The sequence below is a fragment of the Lepidochelys olivacea genome, assembly GCF_965140295.1.
Source record: "Lepidochelys olivacea isolate rLepOli2 genome assembly, chromosome: 9".
Taxonomy (NCBI): Eukaryota; Metazoa; Chordata; order Testudines; family Cheloniidae; genus Lepidochelys; species Lepidochelys olivacea.
Genome location: NC_140419.1, coordinates 94,856,817 through 94,880,087, shown reverse-complemented (window position 1 = coordinate 94,880,087; position 23,271 = coordinate 94,856,817).

Genomic DNA, 23,271 nt, shown 5'->3' with positions numbered 1-23,271 from the left:
CCATATTAGTGCCATCAGTCCCTCCTAAAGCTAGCTGTTAGTTAAACATTTCTGAGTGTGTCAAAGATACAGCTTTGTGAGAAACCCAATGGATGTTCCATCACTGCATTCAAGAATTGTATAAGGTATTGTATAAGGGGGTGGAGAGGGTGAGAAAACCTGTATTTGTGCTGGAAATGGCCCACCTTGATTTTCATACACATTGTGAGGAGAGTGGTCACTTTGGATAAGCTATTACCAGCAGGAGAGTGAGTTTGTGTGTGTGGTTTTTGGAGGGGGGTGGGGGGGTGAGAAAACCTGGATTTGTGCTGGAAATGGCCCACCTTGATTATCATACACATTTTAAAGAGAGTGGTCACTTTGGATGGGCTATTACCAGCAGGAGAGTGAGTTTGTGTGTGTGTTGGGGGGGCAGAGGGTGAGAAAACCTGGATTTGTGCTGGAAATGGCCCAACTTGATGATCACTTTAGATAAGCTATTACCAGCAGGAGAGTGGGGTGGGAGGAGGTATTGTTTCATGGTCTCTTTGTATATAATGTCTTCTGCAGTTTCCACGGTATGCATCCGATGAAGTGAGCTGTAGCTCACGAAAGCTCATGCTCAAATAAATTGGTTAGTCTCTAAGGTGCCACAAGTACTCCTTTTCTTTTTGCGAATACAGACTAACACGGCTGTTACTCTGAAACCTATTTGGATACTGAAGGTCAACTCAGTTAATTTACATTCCTGGATCCCTGTTGGAAAGGCCTATCCCTTCTACTAAGACATCGGTGATGGATCTGAACAAGTTTCTAATAGAAATCAGCTTACTTGATGAAACCATCAGAGTCTCCACAACTTGCACTCCATCGTGTTACACATCAGTATAAAAGAGAAAGCTGGTTTCAAACAATCTGGACCATGTCTTTATGTCTTGTTTCCTTTTCCCCTTTTTTGCACAAACACATATACACAACGCATAACGACACTATACCCATTAAATTTCCATCAACATCAGAGAGGGATAAAGTCAACTCAAATTTGACCTAAATTAAAATATTGTTACAAGTAGCTTTGATTTTTACAAGATGCTATAGACAGAAAACTGACCGTTTCCATACTTTTTTTTAATTATAAGGGAAACAATTACCTTTAAACTAAAACATTCCCGTGCAGTGCCTGAATTCTGAGAACCTGAAAGTAAAACTGATCCCATTCAGAAAAGTGAAAGTTCTCAGTTTCTCTTTAAGGCAGGATCTAGTGTAGATACAAATCTGGATCATGTCTGGAATTCTGAATATCCACCTACATAGTAGTCTTTAAATATTTGACCAATTACAACACATCATAGTGATGAGGTGGTCTTCTTGGCTTCATGCTTCTGGTATCCCTAGGGAAGTACAAATAACAATTTAGGATCTTCCCTTTGAAGGTGCAAGCTCTTCAGAGATGAAACTTTGTCCTGCCATGAGTGTAGAAGACTGGACTAGATAACCTCTTGAAGTCCCTTCCAGTCCTATGATTCTATGATTACCATGATATTACCATTAGTTTACATTCTAAGTACAGAAATGTCACAAATACTGAGCTCAAGTTTTTAGGTGTAAATTGTAAGTACAAATTTGGGCATTTTTTAAAAAATATTTTATCCTTATTTTGTGTAAAAATCTAAATGTTTCAAATAAGCAATTAGAGATAATGTAAGCCTGAAAAAAATAGAAAAGCTGGGCTAAATATAAGATTTGGAAATCGTCACATTCACAAAAAGATGGTACTTGAAGAAGCACATAGAGTATTCATTCAGTCCCTACGGCTCACAAACTGGACATCAAAACCTCAGGCACTCACTTAAATGTTACAGCTCATCACTACTGTAGACTATCAATGACTGAACCAACTTCAACACCTGTGATATGGACCGAGCTGTGATCGCAGGACCCTGCATGCAGTCACTTTAATTTGTTTCTGCAAAAACGGGAGTGTGTCCTGGCAGTAGTGCTTCTCCTCAGAGGCCCCAACCATGAGTTGCTGAAGGTTAGTGAGAGGTATTGGCACCCAGAACTTCTTAGCAGGTGCTCAACACTCCCAGGAATCAATCCCTGAAGGTATGTCACAGTAATCTACCTATCTATATTAGGGTTTTATATTGACACCCATCAGTGATTGTCCCATTGATTTTAACAGTCCTTCTCACATGATTAAGTGCTTGGCAACATGTGTAAAGGATTCCTAAATCTGGCCCTAGTTCATAATTTACTGTATCTGACAACAGTTCCAAATTAGAGCATGAATTAAAGGGTGGTGACTATACACTTGACAACTTCAACTTGATTGAAAGTGATTTCCTGCAGCCCTGAAGGCTTAAAACTCCACCTGACCTGTGGCTGGTTATCTGATTTATGGAGCTGTGTATCTGGTGAGCAGAAGGTTTAGGGGTTTTTTATTTTGTTTTGTTTTTTTGCCCTGTAATTTCCAAACAGGAAATACATAACTTTTCCTGAAGTCTTCATAGAAATTCCTCATACAGGCTATTTTCTTCTCATTTCATTTAATATAGACATCTCCACTATTTATATAGTAGAACCCAGAAATCTGTTTGCCTTTAAATATTGAGGGGGTTTAATAGTCTTCATATTATACCTCCAGTTTTGTAGCCCAATCTGTGTTCAGTACTGGATATGACCTTTGGATGGATTCCAGTCTTATATAGTTACAAGCCATTTTACTGCCTGTATCTTTTTTACTGGTTGAAGATATACAGCACAAACAAAATATGACACAATGCTGATCCACATGTCATTCAACTTGCCCTTCTTTTACGGTTTGTTTCCACTCATCAGCAGTCACTGTTCATATCCATCTCAAAACTATCCCTCAGAGTTATCTCCTGCCCCCTTAAACTGGTGTCTTCAGCCATTTCTATTCCCGTTCCTACCCCACTCTGCCTTGCCATGTGCTGATCTTTTTTCTAATACACAGGAAACCTCATTAAGAGCCATATTCTGGCACACCTACTTAGGTTGATTGTACTTTACTATGTAAGTAATCCCAATGATTCATTCCCCGGTATTCCACTCCTGGGATAAGGTAATGAGAAACATGAGTAAAATTGCACAAAACGGCCCTGCGTAATTACTTTTACTGTTATAAAGAGTTGAGATCTCTTTCTGGTACGGACAACATGGATAGATGACACAGTATGGCTGGAACAGATGTGAAGCTGACTAAAGTTTGATATTTCCAATAATTATGCACCTGTATTTCCCAGTGACATCAATGGCAGTCATACGCATGCATCAGGCTCCTGAAATTTAAGTGACAAAGACTTATAGGAGGCAGAGTGGTTTAGCAGACAGCGAACAGAACAGGAGCTTAGGATCTGTGGATTTTATTCCCAGCTCTTCCACAGGTTAGCTGGGTGAACTTTGGGAAAGTCATTTCACTGCCCCATGACTCAGTTTCCCCATCTACAAATGAAAAGTGCTACATATGAACTAAGTATTAGTATAATAGAAAAAAGGAAGAGAAAAGTTTGACAAGAGGCAGGGGTTTCTTCTCTTATAAAGTAGTGGTGGAGTTGTGCTTTTTGTCGGTGGTGGTTTCAAATACCTATATAACACAGAAGAGCAGGGAAAATTACAACATTAATTAAGCCTGTTTTCCTGAAATTTCTTCTGAATAGCAATCAAAATTCCAAGAAAAAAATACTGAAATTAAAGGTCAGGCTGAATTATACCCATTCACTAGAGGCATTGGGGGAGCGGGGCAGGGGGAGCACAGAGAAAATATGATCCCAGCACCAAAGTTCAAAAATCTCCTCAGGAGATTCCTTTACAGCAGCAGTGGCATAGTGATAATGCTGCATGGCACTGAATTGCACGAGCATTTTTGAGGTACCAAATGAGAGCACAGATTTTTAAAATAAACTGGACACACAATGGCTGAAATGTTGCATATTTTCACATTGATATGCCACTTACTTGTGTGTTTCAACTGACTGAATTCTGCTCTGAAGTATTAAGTATTCCATTTCAGAAGAAATTGTACAGCAAAGCTGTGTTGCTAACCCAGAAACAGTTGCATGCCCCATCCATAGTTTGTGCACATCAGCATACTTCCTGTCCTTATTTTCATTCTGAGCTTTTTCACTGTTGCCCTGAAAAATTGGGCCAACGTATTTAACAGAACTATGATGTTGGGAAATGTTACTATTAAGAAGCTCAGCCCCATTGAAACTGGGGCCTAATAAACAAGCACAACCACAAATGAGCAACGACAATACATGGAAAAATTCCCTCTATACAAATGGCTAACCCAGGAAGGAATTGCTTCTCAGGACTGCTAGACCTGGGACACAGATGTGGAAAGGATGAAAGCACTCAAGAGAAAAGCACAAGGTGAATCCAAAGAACCAGGGCAATGGGCACTGTGATGGTCGGAAAAGGCACAGATAGGACTTAAAGGCACAGATGAAAGATTGTTCACTCTTTACAAATCTACCATTTCATGGTATATAGATTTTCTCCAATCTAATATTAACTGGAGTTGAGTGAACCAGAATTTGATGTCAGAAATCCAGGAATTGATTAGTACAGAGACAACTCATGAAGATGATAAATCACATGAATTTGTGTGTTACCAGCCCTGAGGTAGTAAATCAATACGAATTTCCGGGGGGAAAAGCTGACAAAAACCACAACATTGTAGATTTTGAACAACAGTGTCCCTAAAACTATATCCTTGAAGTGAAATAAGAGATACGAATGTAAGACAGCAAGCATAAAAGGTAACCATTAAGGTAGTATAAACAAGACAGTGTTGTCAGTGTCTGTACGAAAAAAGAAAAGGAGGACTTGTGGCACCTTGGTGACTAACAAATTTATTTGAGCATCCGATGAAGTGAGCTGTAGCTCATGAAAGCTTATGCTCAAATAAATTGGTTAGACTCCAAGGTGCTATAAGTCCTCTTTTTCTTTTTGCGAATACAGACTAACACGGCTGCTACTCTGAAACCTGTATGAAAAAAGAAAAGCACCAAGTAATTTTTTTCTCTGAAAAGGTCATACTTCTAAGAGAGCAGCCTGACAGAAAATGACCATGAAGAGCGTGAGAATTTTCTACTGGGAAATGACACTTGATTGATTATAAGATGGTTAATTAAATACTGTTCACTAAACTTGAGTTCACCTTGGCTTTTAATGATTTTGTGTTGAAATACCAATGGTGTTTATTTGTGGAGGGGTTAAAATAAAATGGATATATTCAAACTCTGATAACTCTAAAAATATTTCTGGGGGTTTTATAGAGATTTCTGACCTCTTTAGGCACAAATACTGGAGATGGTTCATTTTTTTGCCTAAGAGATTTTATGAAAATGGCTTTTTTTTATCAAAAATGAGAATTTTCTCAGAAAAAAAATAATTATAACAGGAAACCAAAACACACTTTGTTTGGTAACCGTTGGTTTTCAGTAAAGATTTTGGTTTTTAAACAAAATCAAAAATGTTTACTGAAAAAAACCCCGCCAACAATGTTTTTCAAAACCCAACACGATTAGCTGGTGAAAACAATTTTTCAACCCTCAAGGGGTTTTTTGTATTTTGTTTTAAGATTTTCTTTTTTTAAATTGTGGGATATTTTAACAAAAGATTTTTTCTTGAAAGTTTTCTGTGAAAAATTGGCATTTTTAAACCAGTTTAAAAATAATTGGAAATGATGCATGTGTTTGTTAGAAATCAATAATCAAAACTAAGAGCAGAGCACTGCTGAAACCTCACCAACCAGCATTTCATCTTCAGCCACAATCCAGCACAACATTTAAACATTGAGTACTCCCAATGAAATTGGGTGCCCAACTGCTGGATTGGGCCCTACCTGCAGGAAATGAACCAAAATGTATTATCTTTGAAATGTCATGTATTAATTCATACCTTTCTTGATTTAAATGTTTTGGACTCAGTCATGGAAGGTGTTCCGCACCTTCAACTCCCATTGAATTCAAAGGTACATGAAGAAACATAGCAACTCATTAATGGTACTCAGTGGATTGTAGGACTGAGCTCTTTATGGGGTTCTTCAATTTGCCTCCCCCTAACACCTACATAATTCATTGATAAAAATATTTTCTGTTGCAGATGTACCCTCCTTTCTCTAATGCTTTTAACTTCAGCTGCCCTTCGCCTTCGTCAAGAGGTAAGAGGGAAAGTAACAACAGAGGGGGAAAAAAACAATGGTTCTAGAAGCAGTTCCATCTAGAGCTGGGTGAAATTCTGTGGACAGTTTATTTAATGAAAACTGCAGTTTTGGCTGACTCAAAACTATTCCTGAATTTGACACAAATAGTTACAAAACAGAGGAGAAGGGAAAGATGATGGTGGTGCTGGTGATGTTGCTCTTGCCTGCCTCCACTCCACTTTATAACCTTTACTCCAATGGTTAGCGCACTCGCATGGAATGTAGGAGACAGGTTCACATCCCCATTCTGGAACAGACCTGAAACAGCCTTTTTAAATTCACCAAAAAGTCTGAAAAATTTAAGATTCAGTTTGACCCAAACTGATTTTTTCCCTATTTTTCAGAAATCCCATCAAACCAAAAAAAATCAATTATTCACCCAGGTCTAATTCCATCTATTACTTAATTAACTGAGATGGCCTTGTATGGCTCTTCCCGTTCCTCTCCTAACCACCACCTGAGAGCAACTCCAACTCTACCCTGGCTCATGGAGGGCTACAGGTCAGAAAGTGGCTAGGGCTACCAGCTGGTGCTGGATCCCATGGACTCTGTGTAGGGGATGGACGGGGGTCATAGATGCTGTTCATCTGGAGAGAGAGAGAGCTCAGCCTTGATCATAAAGAGGATGTTGCATTTCATCAGTCACTGAAAGATTTTCCTTGCGAAAATCAAAACATTAAAATTATTACCGGAGGATGACCATGACATTCTGCACTTCTTACTGATGCAGGAGAAGTCTGTATGTGAGCAAAATAAAAGGAGGACAATTGGGACTGAATTCCACTGAGGATGGAATGTGGTTTACTTCATGCAATGCACTGACAATTGTGATACACCATAAAGTAGAGTACCAAATATTCCCCAGAAAGATAAATCTAAAAAATTCTACTACACATTTAACCAAGAAATAATTTCATTCAAGCAGCTAAACAAAATGAATGTTTGGACCATGCAAGAAAATGCTTTGTGCGAAGTAACAACATTATGTTCTAAATTAATTTATATCTTTGTGGTAGGGAACAAATATATGAAAGCAGGAAACAGATAATAGTGTTACTGGTGACAATGTTACCTCTCTTGACATTAAAAAGCAATATGTTTTAGCTCGCATAAATGTTATCAGTATTGATGCTTGATGAAGAAGGCTTACTCATATGTCAGTGACATTTAAGGTTCTGATTATCAGTCTTGCATGAAATGGATTCTTCACATAAACAGCATCTAAAACCCCCAAATGATGGTATGTTTCCCCTTTCTGTCCTGCCAATAACCTCTGGCGGAGGTCACAATATTTTAAACATAGATTTGAAGAGACTGCAAAGGTTTCTAATTATCCAATCTTTATTTTCCATCGTTTATGATCCAATTATTTCCCACATATTATTAAATGTGAAGCTTGGTTGTTAGTTGTTGGCCAAATTCTGTTTTCCTCACATGAGTAAACCCACTGAAATCAAATGGGACTACTCACATGAGGAAGAAAAGTAGAGTTGGCCATGTGTCTGTGCGTAGTTAAATTAAAAAGTTCCAACTAACTTCAGTGGGGGCAGAATTTGACCTCATAAGTTGAGTTCAAGCTGAAGCGGAAATGCTAGAGAACTCCTGTGTGTCAGGTTATTGTAGCATGATACTATGGCTGGCTGAAAATTTTCCATTGAATCTGTTTTTGATGGAAAATTGAGGTGTCGATTCAGTGAAGATTTTCTCTGACAGTACTGGCTTTCCTGAAACAAATATTTTTCTTCAAAAATATGGAAACCTAAAAACTGCTTCTTCTACAAAAAGTGGGAAAGAAACCCATTTTCTGGCCAGCTCTAGACAATCCATATGATAAATCATTTTAGAGTGCTTGGGGCTAGATCCAAAACTCAGTTAAGTCAGTGGGCTTTGGATTGGGCCCATTATTTAGTCAGATCAGCATTCCTAATGTAACCCACTTCTCCTGTTCATTGGCCCAGTATGAGGTTGTTCAAGATAGGGGAAGCCTGTCTTGCAACTTTTTACATAACTCTGGGAAATTGGGCCTGAGGCTCCTTTGTGTGCTCTGCATTGTGTCAGTGTGTGTTGCCCTCAGACCAGACCCACTCAGCCAAACCACCAGGAAGAAGGCTTTATTCTGAAAAGAACAAAGAACAGGATGACAGTCCAGCAGCCTCCTCTCTGCTTGCCTGCTACATGCTCCCAGCTCAGTAGTGCTAAGACCTCATGCTGGGGGAGGGTACATCCTGGCAGGAATCAGGAAGTTTTCCCAACTTGCCACAGTTAGTAGTCCACAACTTGTAGTTTCCAGGGCTGCTTTTGAAGCACACTGGACCTTGAGCTACACTAAGAACAATGAGATGAATTCTGAGCCATGTTTTAGTCTTCAGTATAAAAGAAACGAGTCCCTTAAAATGACTGCACCAAAGGCAGTGGATTAGAAATGGGATACAGAGACTTTCATCTCTGGGACAGTGGTTCAGATCTCTCCCACATTGTTAATGGTGAAAGATTTACCATGTGAAGTGTTCAGTGCCTGATGTAAAATTAGTTGCCTCATCTCCAGTTGCTAGCAGGCAGCTGTGCAGAGGAGAAAACAGCAGGCCTCTCCTAAGGAGACAGGACAAGGATTGCATTAGCACAGGCACAGACTTGCCCTTCCACCCGCTAGAGGTGACCACTCCAATTCACAGTGAAGGCATATTGCCAAAGCAGTGCAGGGGGGCTGGAACAATTTGTAAAGTGGGGGTGCTGAGACCCATTGAACCAAACTGTAAACCCTGTATATGATGGAAACCACTTCAAGCCAGGGGGTGCAACAGCACCCCCAGCACCCCTAGTTCCAGCACCTATGAGCAGTGTGGAGACACTGACAAAGCCCTGGCTGGGATGATTTAGTTGGGGATTGGTCCTGCTTTGAGCCGGGGGTTGGACTAGATGACCTCCTGAGGTCCCTTCCAACCCTGATATTCTGTGATTCTATGGCATTACCACTGCTGGAAGAAGAAAGATTTCAGCCAATGTACTGTATTTATTCTCTCTAAGACTTGGCCTTGCATCTAACTAGAGTTTGCTAGAAATGCTTATTAGACTCAGTTAAATGGCCAACACTCATCATCTTTAAAATAAACTTAAATCAAACCAAACATCAGCCAGCTCTGTCTGCCAAAGATTCTCAGAGGATTGGCAGCTCTAAAGGTGTGCAAGCAGGCTGCAGTGGTGGCCGCTCTGACTGGGAACTACACAAGCGAAGCTGTGTCGATAAAAAAACGAGAGCCCAAGAATAAGCACAGAATGCCATTCTCTAGGTCACGGGTGTCAGGGACCAGGACATGAGCCAGACACAGACCTAGTGGTTTAAGCAGGAGTCAGGAGCCAGGAAACAGAGCCAAAAGTCAGATCCAAAGTCAGGAGTTGGACCCTAGAGTCTCTAGAAGGCTGGAGCAAGGCAAGGGAAGAGGTGAGCTGGTTCCAATGGGGGGAACAAGCGGACATTGTCATAACCATGGTCAGGCAACGCTTTGAGCAATCACTGAACTGCTGCTGCCAGGCTTGAGAGCCAGTCTGTTGACTTCTCCAGCCAATCAGGTGATTTAACCACTTAGGCCGCCCTACTATAGGCCACCTGCTGTGATGAGGTTGCCTGGAGCCTGACTCTTCTGCAGACCCCACTTCCTGACAATGGGTATCAAACTCATGGTGTGGTAGGAACTGGGGACTATTTTCTTCCCTCTGGATTTTCTACTCTGCAGAACCTTAGAATTCTTAACCCAATGTTCTTCACTCCTACCCACGATGCATTCCACCCACTAACATAATTGTTGACAAAATAGGTCACGTGCACAAAGAAGTGTCAGGATTGGGCTTTAACACTGATCCTTCAATTACATTAACAGAGGAATCCACAGCATTGGATCATTGCTTCAGGCTCTCTGCAGACTCAGGCAGACAACCTGAAATTTTATGCTCAGTAAGATATCTATGAAAAACTTTTTTTTTTAATGAAAGCTTAAAATTATGGTGAATCTAATTAGGTCATGTAGGCCACAACTCTGTCATGAAGGCTGTATGTTTGACACCCCATCTCTATTTATTTGCAACAGTTTTTTGGATATGGCTTTTTAAAATAGGCAATACAATCCTTTTCCCCAAAGTCACCCAGGATCACCTTGGGATTATTTTTATATAATACTTGACTAGTAAAATACATGCATTATAACACTGGCAACGTGGCTTATGTACAAAACTCATTAACTTCAGTCACAGCAAGATGACCCCAAGGCATACATTTTTCTTATTCCAACAGCTGCAAATACAAATGCCTGTTATTATGATATATAGCCATTACATGCAATAAACAAGACACAAGCATGATTAACTTTTCAGCCTGCATAATACAGACCATGGAAAGTTGCAGCAAACTATGTTGGCTAGTGAGCAGGTCCATTTCCTTTTACAATTGGAGCCTGTGATGGATGTGTGTGTCTTGAGAAATAACAAGGCCAGGAAGCTGGATACACAGTTCTCCAATTGAGGTAGTTTATTATTTGGCTCCTACATGAAGGGAAATGCAGACTAAACAACAAACAAACAAAAAAAAGGTAATAGTAAAATCTGTGCCTTTACTTGGGGTGCATTTCAGCCCCTGAAACAGGGTTTAAATAAACATCAAGTTTCTCCATGGTCCCCACCCCATACAAAGAGTTATTTCCCCTGTGTCCCATCAAGAGCCATTCCTTATGCAGTGATGTTAGTCTTAAGAAATTGGAACTGCTCTGCAGTTTTCTCCCAGGGAAACACCTTCAGGCTTTTGTTTTGCTTCTCTCTCTTTCCATAACCAGCCATGATTGTGCCCTTCCTAAAAGCTGCTTCACCCATTCCAATACTATCATATGCTACATCTTCTCTCTCTTCTCCCTAACACTGAACCACTTCTACCAGCGTTTCCAAACAGGCACCAGTGACTCCCACTCACAGGAAATGGAACATTTGTTTTCCTTAAGATGTGTGCCTCTTGAATGAGCTGTTTTCCAATTATCCTTTCCCACTGTGTGGTGTGTTTGACCCTTTCTAATCTTTAGTTACTTTGGGATGAACTTGTCCAGGGAAGCATATTGTGGATGCCTACCAATACAACAGGTCAGGGATCGGCAACCTTTGGCACACGGCCTGCCAGGGTAAGCTCCCTCGTGGGCCAGGCCAGTTTATTTATCTGCCACTTCTGCAGGTTCCTTCGACTGCAGCTCCCACTAGCCATGGTTCGCCGCTCCAAGCCAATGGGGGGTGGGGGAAGCAGCGCGGGCCGAGGGATGTGCTGGCCTCCGCTTCCTGCAGCCCTCATTGGCCTGGAACGGCAAACTGCAGCCAGTAGGAGCTGCGATTGGCCGAACCTGCGGATGCGGCTGGTAAGCAAACTGGCCCAGCCCGCCAGGGGGCTTACCCTGGTGGGCCATGTGCCAAAGGTTGCCAATCCCTGCAACAGGTCAATTTCCCAACCTAAGATACAGAGAAAAAGGTTATCAGCAAGAAAGAAGATTTATTTAGGTAAATGTACCTCTCTTATATTTATATGTATTAGAGTTAGTAAACATGTTTTGAGTTATTTTTTTAAATTGAAAAATGGCCTTTTGCAAAACCAATTACATTGCCAAAAAATTTTCAACTTTATGTTTTCAAGATTTTATGTCCCTACCCCCGCCCAATATGTTTTGGATTTTTTTAAAATCAAAAACATTTCCAAATTGGTTATCCAAATGTTAAGTTTAATTAAAAAAAACAGGCTTCTCATTGAAAAAATCCACCTCCACCCCCCCACTAAAAAAACCAACCCTGGTTGTACAGGGAAATGGAGATTGTCAATAACCACTTTGATAAGGTTTGTGATATATATTTTCAAAAAAAAAATGGGAAAAGAATTGTGAAACATTTTTTAAATGAAATCTGGTTCCATTTCAGATTAGTATAATAGTGTGCTGTGACACTTTTGTACTATTATGTCTGATTTTGAAAGCAAGTAGTTTTTAAGTGAGGTGAACCTTTAGGATACGCAAGACAAATCAGACTCCTAAAAGGGGTAGTCTGGAAAGGTTGAGAGCCACTGAGCTAAGATATTTAAAATATCCTCTTGGAGTTTTATTTTGAGAGCTTTTGTACAGGTTTCTCATTGTATTTTAGTTATTTTAAAACTAGTGCTTTCTTCTATTCCCCCAAACCTTGATGATCAGGGTAAAGGCAGCTAGGCTATTGGTTATTGTCTCTCAAACTGAGAGTAATTGACAGTTAAAAGATACTGAATACCTAATATACATTCATATAGCTACTCTGTCCTATGCTTTTCTGAGCAACCTCAAATAGATTCATTTCCATATGGATATCCCGCAGAACTGTAGTTTATGACTTTGCATTTCATTGAAGTTAACATTTCATAATAAAGACAAAACCCTTGCATAAATAATGCTCCATCGCTCAAAGGCCTTAGTGAGGAAAATCTTGCGGATTTACACTAACGGCTGGGGTGTCCTCGTTCGTATATTTTATGAATAAGGCCCTGAACTAGCAGAGCTCTTCTGAATGTGCTTTAGTTTGAATTCAATGGACCTTCTCACCTGTTGAAAGTGAAGTACATGCTTAAATGCTCTGCTGAATAAGGCCCTAAATATGCAGATGAGCAAGCAACCAAAAGAGAAAAGAAAAACATCACAAAATTTACTGTAGTTTTAAATATTTATGAAACTACTCCATGGTATGTTGGTAAATAGTATGCAGCATACTGTGTAGGAACAGCCCAGCTCACACATCCCTGTCATTTCACAGAACCAGCTATCCTGAGCCATCTCTGCAACTTCTCCCACAGCTCACCTCACCTGCTCTTCTCCACAGTTGCATCACTCCTTAAAGTCAATGGCAGAGTTGAGTGCTTAAGGGCTGAAGAACCAAACCTTCCAGGTGGAATGATAGCTCCCTGTGCAAAAACCCAAGTGAAATGTTTTGTGCAGGAGGTAGGTAGGGTATGGGGCACCTGTCCAGCCAGACTAGGGTCAGTAGTACAATGGCCTGATGCAGTCCCTACACAGGATTCATGACCAATAGATTAAAATTAGTGAGGGACTCACTATGCTCCCACCTACAAAACACCACCCCTATTTTCTTGTCCTCAGGGAGAGAAGCACTGCAGACCTCTGTGGCACATTAGCACTGCACTGAATACCTCTCCATGGAATTCCACTACCCTGTGCTGTAGAACCATGGCTCTGGGATCTAGGGCAGAAATGTTTTTATCCTAAGGCAGCACAGAAATACTGCCTCCTATGTGGATTATTTAAAGAGACAGCCATGTACAACGGCATTGTACATAATAGTTATATTTCACATATTCCTCCTACCTGCTAAGAATGAGCTCTAGATCTGAAGTTGCCTATGTCGGTATTCCTTTCCTTTGTATTGGCTTTATTTGCTTAGCCAGACACATCTCAAGTCCTTTGACATATCAAAAGATTTTACTGGTGTTAGAATAAAGAGGCTTGATCATGCACCTTTAATCTTGATTTCAGCTTTCATTCCGAGTTACCTACTTTATTCTCATGTGTCATTTTAGATTAATTTGTTATGCTACATACTTGCCAAATAAATAATGAGCTTTCAAATTAGTCCATATGTAATAAGGCAAGGATTCAATTATTCTTAACACTATTAACATTTTTCAGCTGTATCAAGGCCCCTTTGAAAATACGATAGACACGTTTAGGAGTCTAGAGAACCTCAGTATGTTAGTTGTGAACTGTCATTGTTTCAACACATTATTAACATAGCTGTATAACAGTTTAAGATTATGAGGACGAAGGTTCAATTCTTCCCAGGAATCCATGGAAGATCTCTCAAATGTTCTTAATTTCCAGTCATAATGATCATTTAAGCCCCACACTTATCTCTACTCCGCATTTTTACTGGGAAAAAACATTTATATCAGAAATAAAGATGCATGCATCTGAGTTTTTGAAAAGAGTCCTTTCTAGCAGAAAAATTACTCTGTTCATTTCAAGTTTCCTGCATGAGAATAGATTGTGTCCCTGATCAATTGTGGGTCACTATTACTTGTATTAGAGCAGCAACTATAGGCCCCAAATGAGACTGGGGCCCCACTGTGCCAGTCACTGTACAAACAATAAAAGGCAGTCCCTATCCCAAAGGGTTTCACATTTGAAAAGTCAAGACAAAGGGTGAGAGATAAAACAGGGCACAGAGAGGTGAAGTAACTTGTCCAAGGACACGTAGTTAGTCACTGACACTGCTGGGAACAGAAACCAGGCCTCCTGGATCCTAGTTCAGAGCCCTGTCCATTAGACCAGCCACCTTGCCTTATAATGAAACCCAGCATATAGGCCTTGGAAGTTTGAGATGTATCCATATTCTTGTTCCATGTGTAACCCTTTGGCAGGGTTATGGCCCGAAAGAGCTCAGTCTGCTGTATAAGCACATAAAAATAATGCACGAACCCCACAGAGAAACATATCAAGGCCACTATCAAGAATGCTGAGAAATTATTTTTAAAAAACATAAACCACTGGAAATGTATCGTTCTTAGCAGTTCTGCACAAATTTTATGTGGCTGTTTTGCTGACAGAGTGAAAAACTGGAGTTTGAAGGTACAAGATTAAAAAGCAAGACTGTCATTTGCTTATATTTCTAACTAGTCATAGATTTCCCGGAGTTTAAGGCCAAATGGAACCATTAGATAATCTAGTCTGACCTCCAGTAAATCACAGGCCATTTCACCCACTTACCCCTATATTGGCACCAATGACTTTAGTTACACCAAAGCATTTAGTCCTAGCGGACTAGACTGTTGTGTGCCACAGGAAGAGAACAAGGGTAGCACCCCCAATGCCTGAGTCCCCTGCAATGACAGGGAATTGACTAAGTGAGACATGTCCAGATGATCCCAATCCATGCCCCATGCTGAAGAGGAAGGTTATGCCCTCTACCCAAAGAATGTTGTCAATCTGACCTGGGAGAAAATCATTTCCCAGTCCCAAATCTGATGATCAGTTTGATGAGCACCTGTGCAAGACTCACCAGGCAGGCATCTAAGAAAGAGGATTCTCTGTACAACCTCAGAGCACTGGTCCACACTGTCTGATGTCCCATCTCCAGCTGTGGTTCTCATGCTGCAGAGGATTACAAGGATTCAGAAACAGGAATCATAATTAAGCCTTCAGCACTTATCCTTATTCTACCTATCCAGATAATTTTTGTCCCTCGTCTCTATAGTAGCAGATCACCTTATTAATACATATCTACTCTTCAAGATTCCATATAATGAAACTTGAAGACCCAAGTAAAATGTACTGTCTTAGAATAGGTTTCCAGGCTGGGGGCTGTGTGCGACCGCCTTTACCCATACACAGCTCCACTTGCGCCAACCAAGTCAATAGATCCCTGCACAGGGGGACCCCTGTGACCTAGCCCCTACTCCTGGTCAACCCTCTATTGACTTCAGCACTGCAAAGTCAGACCCCTAATTACATCACTCACAAACCTAGTGGAGTTTGAGGTTTTGCAAAACTAGCTTGGCATTTATGGATTCCCCATCCCTCCACTCCCCTTGCACTTTAAACCTATTTTCTGTCAAAAAGGTGATTTAATTTGGAGAGAAAAAAGATTCTGTATCTCAAGAGAAGCCTGTACTTTAGATTTAGAACCCTGGTTGTAAAATTGTACAAAAACTGTATTTTTCATTAGACTTACTCCCTCCCTTCTTTATTTCTTTTCCCCAACAGTATCACTGTTTATTTAATTGATTTTTTCCGGTGGGTTTGAAAGGTGGAGAGAGTGCAGATTCCTACCCATCCATGTCTGCCTACATGCAGCTCTCACCAGAATGTAGCCCTTGACATTAGCAGTCTGTTAGCATGGGAATGAGCATTACATGATATTTCTATCTGCACAGCAAAAGAGTTAATGGGGAAAATCTAAGTTCAGGGCAGCCATCTGAGGGGAAAGACTGTGAAGTGTATTGGGACCACATTTTAGCTCCAGGCATAAAGCAAACAGCATTGTTCGCTTCATTTCAAATGAGACAACTTGATTTTTCCTGCAAAGTTTAAAAAAAAAAGTGAGTGAATCAGAATCTATTTTTAATAAATAAAATCTTCAAGTTTTGTTTATTAAGTATAATTATGCTTAAATCTGTCATTTCCTATTATTAGCCATGTTGTGTCACTGAAGTTATAGCCAAGTGAATTTGCATGGGCGTTGGCAAATGAGAAGTTATTTTGAAGGTGGTTTGTCATTGAAAAAGTGGACTTGGGAGAAACTGGTAATAATAAAAAATTATTATTGATTGCACTTGGAAATCTTACAAGGAATGAACTAATTACAGGAGTCTAAGTAGATCTGTCCAAGAAAGAATAACTGGACTGTGAAATGAATGAACAGATAAAATAAAAAACATAGGAAAGGCCCAGATAAATAGAAGTGGGAGATTGTGATTAGTTAGACACAGACTGGACTACATTACAGGAGAGATATAAGATTAGACACATGTGGCTTTGGTGCAAGATTGCTTTTGAAACTCAATAGGCTGTGTGTGAGCAGCAGCCAGTAAAGATGGGAGCGCTGTTATTACACTTGGTAGTAAGTAAATCAAGGAAATATCAAAATAGTGAGAAATCTGAAAAAAAACCAAAACAGTTATTTCAGTCTCATTTCTCTTCTCCCAAACTGACTTAACGAGTTTTGCCTGGGCTGAAATCTAAAACTGAGGCATGACTTCTGGATTTGGCCTTCCATTTCTGACATATTCTGGCTAAAATATGATGCATTGCCACATGGGAACAGCTATCAAAATGGGAACAGCTTGTTCTGAAAATGGCACAGGTGATTTTCCTGTTGCATTTTATTTTATGGTGGAAAAGACAAGCATCCTACCCAATCACTTGATGTTGCAGAAATGGTGTTTTCCTCCACCGGGAGACATTTGGGGGCAGGAATTCTTACCAGGATGTAAGAGATTTCCATGCATCTTATCTGTCTCCTTTAGCAAACAGCCTGTCTTGAAAACTCTTTGCAGGCCTCCAATCTTGACAGCAGGAATTTGGGGAAGAAGAGCAGAAAATTTAGTTTCAACATTAGGAAAAAAATGCCCTAAACTATAAATTCTAGTCGCAAAAGGTGGTGAATGCCAACTCAGTGGCCAAAACACATTGGGGAACATCCCCTATGGGGGATGAGCTAGGTAGTCTAAAAAGTACTTTCTGTATCTAGCCTTTACAATTCTATTTAAAACAAAAACACTTGGGAGAAGTTATTACACAGGCAACTGTAAGTAATAATCCTGCATGCAAATATGCTGTGAATATGCTTGGCATAAAGAAGAACCAATATACTTGTGCATTAGAATAGAATACAAGGTGAAAGCAACAAGTTCTGAGAGTTTTGTAGCACACGGAGAGCCTTGTTTGAGTTGAGTCCCTCCGGCAGGAGCTTCAGCACTGTACCAGTGGGGCTGCCCAGGTGGAATATCCCTAGAGGATTAAATTACACATTCCATTCTGGAACAATTTACCAATGGACGTGGTGGATTCTCCACCACTGGCAATTTTTAAATCAAGATAGGATTATTTTTTCCTTAAAGAACTGCTCTAGGAATTAATCTGGGGAAGTTCTATGGCCCGTGTTATACAGAAGGTCAGACTACATGATCACAATGATCCTTCTGGCCTTGGAATCTATGATTATTGAGCCCCTTCCCTGAAGCTTAATAGGGAGTTCCCAGAGAAGACAAAGGAGAACCAACTGCAGGATGGTTCTGAAAAGCTAGTTCCCTCCATTCTCAATCATAGAAACAAAGATCTGAGCACTTCCCTACCTCAACACCACCATTTCCTAGCACTTCCCAGGGCTCAAAAGATGCCAGCAGTGCTTGCTAATTGCTCAAAGCTGCCATCGTTGAATAATATGAGCAGGCCTGGGTGTGCTGTGAATGCATATCCTTACATAGCCCCATCTATTGGCAGGAATGCAGCATTATAGATTTCCATTAAGATAAGTGAGGAAACTGCTAACTGCCAGATTATGTTCATATCGGTGTCTCCTTAGTCGTCAGAGGAAACTAAGGTCCTTATCCTGCAAACACTTATACACATCAATGGAGGTAAAAATGAGGTATGTGTATAAGTGCTTGCAGGCCTGGGGCTTTATTGGGCACAATAAAACAAAACAAAGAACACCCAATGACAAAAAGCTTTGTGGAGGGGAAGGAAAGCTGGGAGACGGATTGGCAGAAGACAAAGAGAGAGATGAAGGCAGAGACCCAAAAAGCTAGTCTCCACTTCAGGTCAAGATTCAGTTCAGAGCAGAACTCTGTAAAGACCAGAGAATCTTCACAAAAATTGCATTTTGGTTAGGGGCCATTATTACCTGAAGTGGAGTAATCTAAATTCCAGTCAAATCATTAAATGTATTTTAATACCATTTGAAATGAAGATACTCTATTTTACATATTGTACTGTGTCATGATGGTGTTGTTATTATTTTTATTATTAATAATATATTTATTATTGCTGTTATGTTATTATTTTTATTTGTATTACCTAGCAATTAGGAGCCCCGGTCACGTCCAGGACCCCAATGGGCCCTGTACCAATAGTGATCTCACGCTTTCCTTTCCTCACTGAACCCAGGAATTTTACAATCTGCACTTCAAGAAGACTGTGTCAAAGCTATACCACTGGAATAAATAAATGGAGCAAACCAGGCATAATTAAGAGGCGAACGGGCCGTTGAACTCTTTGTATATAGACAGCTTATCAACTCTGAGCGTCACTCAATGTGCAAATAAAAAGTCAAAAAGACAAAGTCACAGCCAGTACACTTCTAAGTCAGAAGTTAATATTCCAAGAAAAAACAAATGGGGCATAGTGTGTGGCATGAGAGAGGAGATTTGTACTTTATAAATCACCTCCCAGATGTCTAGGGTTTTTCTCCTATGAGAAGTAGTTTGCCATCAGAATGGTTAAAAAAAAAAAATCCCCAAACAAATTGGGTGTCAATTGAGGCCAAAATTTATAGAAGTTGACATGCTACTTTTAATTAACTTAGCCTGATTTATTTGATAGACTAAACCCCTCCATGATATAATGGACTGGTTATTTATTTCTTAATAAATGGGAAACAAACCTTAGAGGTCACTTACATTTGGAGGTTTTCTTCTATCATTATAGAGCCATAAAACTTAATAGCCCGTGCTACTTGCCTGAATTCAATATTAAAACTTAGAAGAATACAATAAAGTGTTAATTATTGTTCATTATCATGAGAGTTTATGGGGAGCAGGTGTGGGGACAGGCAGCCCCCAATGAAACATTGCTGAAAAGCTTACAATATATTCCCTTTACCAGCTATATGCCATAATGTCAATATGTTTATTAATTATTGTATTAATTAAAAAGCACATGTGGCCAGATTCTGAAGTCAATAGCACTTTATGGATATTGCATTGAAGTCAAGGGGTCTATTTTGGGGCTAAACTGTTACTCAATGGCAGTAAATGTATCAGAACCAATCTAGGGTATTCATATGGCCCCATAGAGTCTGCATATCTGACAATCTTTAATATATTTATCCTCACAACACCTTAGGGAAGTAGGGAAATGTTATTACCCCCATTTCACATAGGAGAGCTAAGGGGGCAGCCCTATCCTTCAGAAAATGACAAGGGGAGCCAGGATGAGGGTTAATTCCATCTCCTCTCCACTCCCCCTCTGCCAGCTAGCAGAGGCTGGATCAAGAAATGCATGTTCAACCTTTTAAGGGGATGGCAGAGATCCTGGTCTAGTGTGTCACTGAGATGCTATGACGAAGGGGTATTGGAAATAGCTAGCTAGAGGCGTTCCCAGTTAGCTTTTATTCTGTGGTTTTTCTATTTTAGTAATACCTGCCTTTACTCAAGACAACCTGGGCTATTACTGATCAACAGGAACACTGATGGGCATCCCAGGGGGAGACTAAATACTGATCAAAGAGAAGGCAGAATCAGAATTAGGCACCTCCTTGAGTATAAAGTCATCACAGGCAAATTGGTTTACAATAAAAGGGCCAGTATGGGCACAGGGAAACTCAGAGGCATTGAAACATAAATACAAGGGGTGAAACTCTGGCTTCCATTGACTTCAGTGGGCTTTGGATCAGTCCCCCAAATGTGGTTATTTTATCCCTGTAGGGTTTATTCATGACAGAAATTAAGACTAACTAGCTACAGATAATTATTATAGGCTAAATAATACCATTCCTTAGACACCTTTTCTAAGACTGTTTGTCATTTATTATTTTTCAGGTAGTCCAAAATTATAGAAGAAAAAAGAGACATAAAATTAGTGAGATAATACACATTGAAAGGGACTTTAATAGAGATTAGAAAGAAAAAAAAATTGAGATCAAAATATGTAATGTTCTCTTTTCCTTTTTCTTTAAATTAGTTTTCCTATTGGAAAGAGTTTAGAAATTACCTGGGGAATTAGCAAATCAGAGCAGATATTTAAGTCAGAATAAAAGAGGATAGGAATACCAAAGCAACCTAATTATGAGCTAACCATTAAAAGGTTCTCAATGCTAATGTGCAGCAGAGGTCAATGTCCTGATGATTTATAATCAACATCAATAAGAATGACAAGGTGGGTGAGGTAATATCTTTTACTGGACCAATTTCTGTTTGGGGGGGTGAGACAAGCTTTCAACCTAACACAGTGCTCTTCTTCAACACCACATACATCAGTAAGAATGAAAGGCTGTTAGGAGGAGGCCTTGTTCGGGGAAGGTAAGAATAAGTATTCTTGTGCAGCTGATGGCATTTTCATCACGGAGATGACTTTTTCGGTGAATACAATACGCTGATCTATTGCACAGACCTACTCATTGTAAATCCACTTAATATTATGATATAAAAGGTTGCTAGTGATCATCTTCTACAGTGCCACAGGTACAAAAGGAAAGCTATGCTTGCATTGTATCACACTGAGACAAAGCAGCTACCAAGCACTGGAATGTGAAAGAATGGATGGAGGATCATTAATTAATTATTTTTTTAAAAAGAATAAGTTGGCACAGTAGGAGGTGTCTGACTATTGCTGGCAATTAAAAAATAATGAGCCCAATCCTGCAAATGGCTCCGCTGTGTCAAATCCCATCGGGCCAATAAGATTTGGAGATGGTTTGCACCTGGAAAGGGGCACTCAGTATTTCATCGTTTAGGGCCTAATAAGATGGCACTAATTGCAAAGGGCTCAGTCCTGTACCTTGAGCCAGCCTTTGTGGTTCATGAAGGAGCCACAGACCCCTGCCCCCTCCTGGTTGTTGGGGAAGACCTAAAAATGTCAAGGCTAAACTTGGGGAGAGAAAGAAAGAAAGTCCCCAGGCCTTTATTTTGTGATTACATACAGCTGTGAAAATGTCCATTGAAGTAAGGGCAATGTTTGTCACTGAATTATCCTCAAGGTCACTCTCTGGCTATTCATGGACCCTCCTATAGTTGCATAGAATGGCCTGTAGGTTCTATGATAACCACAGTCACAAGTACCTTGATTTTTGGGAGGTTCTCAGATCTGGTCCCAGCTGAATGGGCATTGCCCTGAAGGAACTGGGGATGCCTCAGCCTCCCTCCAAGATGGTTTCTCTGGTGAGTAGCCTTGTGACCTCTGGCCGCAAGAAAGATCAGTTTAATAACACGACTGGCAGCAGTGTCTAGTGGCATAATCATGGGACTGAGACCAGGGAACTTGTACATTCTAATCTGAGCTCTGACACTTAATCTTTCTGCTTTAGTTTCATCAGCTGAAGAATGGAGATAATACTTAACTACCTCACGAAGGTAATGATCACAAAATCATTTATAGAACAGGAGTACTTGTGGCACCTTAGAAACTAACAAATTTATTTGAGCATAAGCTTTCGTGGGCTACAGCCCACTTCATCAGATGCATGCAGTGGAAAATACAGTAGGATGATTTTATATACACAGAGAACATGAAATAATGGGTGTTATCATACACACTATAACGAGAGTGATCAGTTAAGGTGAGCTATTACCAGCAGGAGAGAAAAAAACAAAACCTTTTGTAGTGATAATCAAGATGAGCCATTTCCAGCAGTTGACAAGAACATATGAGGAACAGTAGGGGGGGGAAATAAACATGGGGAAATAGCTTTACTTTGTGTAATGACACATCCACTCCCAGTCTTTATTCAAGCCTAAGTTAATGGTGTCTAGTTTGCAAATTAATTCCAATTCAGCAGTCTCTCATTGGAGTCTGTTTTTGAAGTTTTTTTGTTGTAATATTGTGACTTTTAGGTCTGTAATCGAGTGACCAGAGAGATTGAAGTGTTCTCCGACTGGTTTTAGAATGCTATAATTCTTGACGTCTGATTTGTCTCCATTTATTCTTTTACATAGAGACTGTCTGGTTTGGTCAATATACATGGCAGAGGGGCATTGCTGGCACATGATGGCATATATCACATTGGTAGATGTGCAGGTGAACAAGCCTCTGATAGTGTGATTGTGTTGGTTTTGGTGGAGTTACAGCAGCATAAAACTGGGGAGGGGAGAATCTGGTTTCCAGAGTTTCTGAAAGAGAAAGAAAGGGGGAAAGTATACAAGGACAATGCAGTGGTGAAACACGGGTAACTTCTTTTTTATAATCAGCGTACTGTAAAGTGTCCATTTTATAGCTGAATGATGAATGGTTCCCATAATTAAAAACAATAGTCTGAGATTCAGAATGAGAATTTCCCTGATTTTTTTGTTTGCACATCAGCTTTCTCTTCACGAATCAATGTGAATTACAGATGACAGGCCATGTGTTGGTTGAGCGAGAACCATCTGCTCCATTACCTGCTAGGAGTGTGACACCCCTTACGCTGGGGAGGCAGGAAAGGAATTACACACTGACAGGACAAAAGGGTAGTAACCTCACTACTAGGAAATTATGCTTTCCCTGTTAAGAGTTGGCATAAAATGCTGCACAATGGAAACAATTTGCAGTGCACACAAGTTTTATTGTTTCCGCAAAACCCAGGAAGCTATG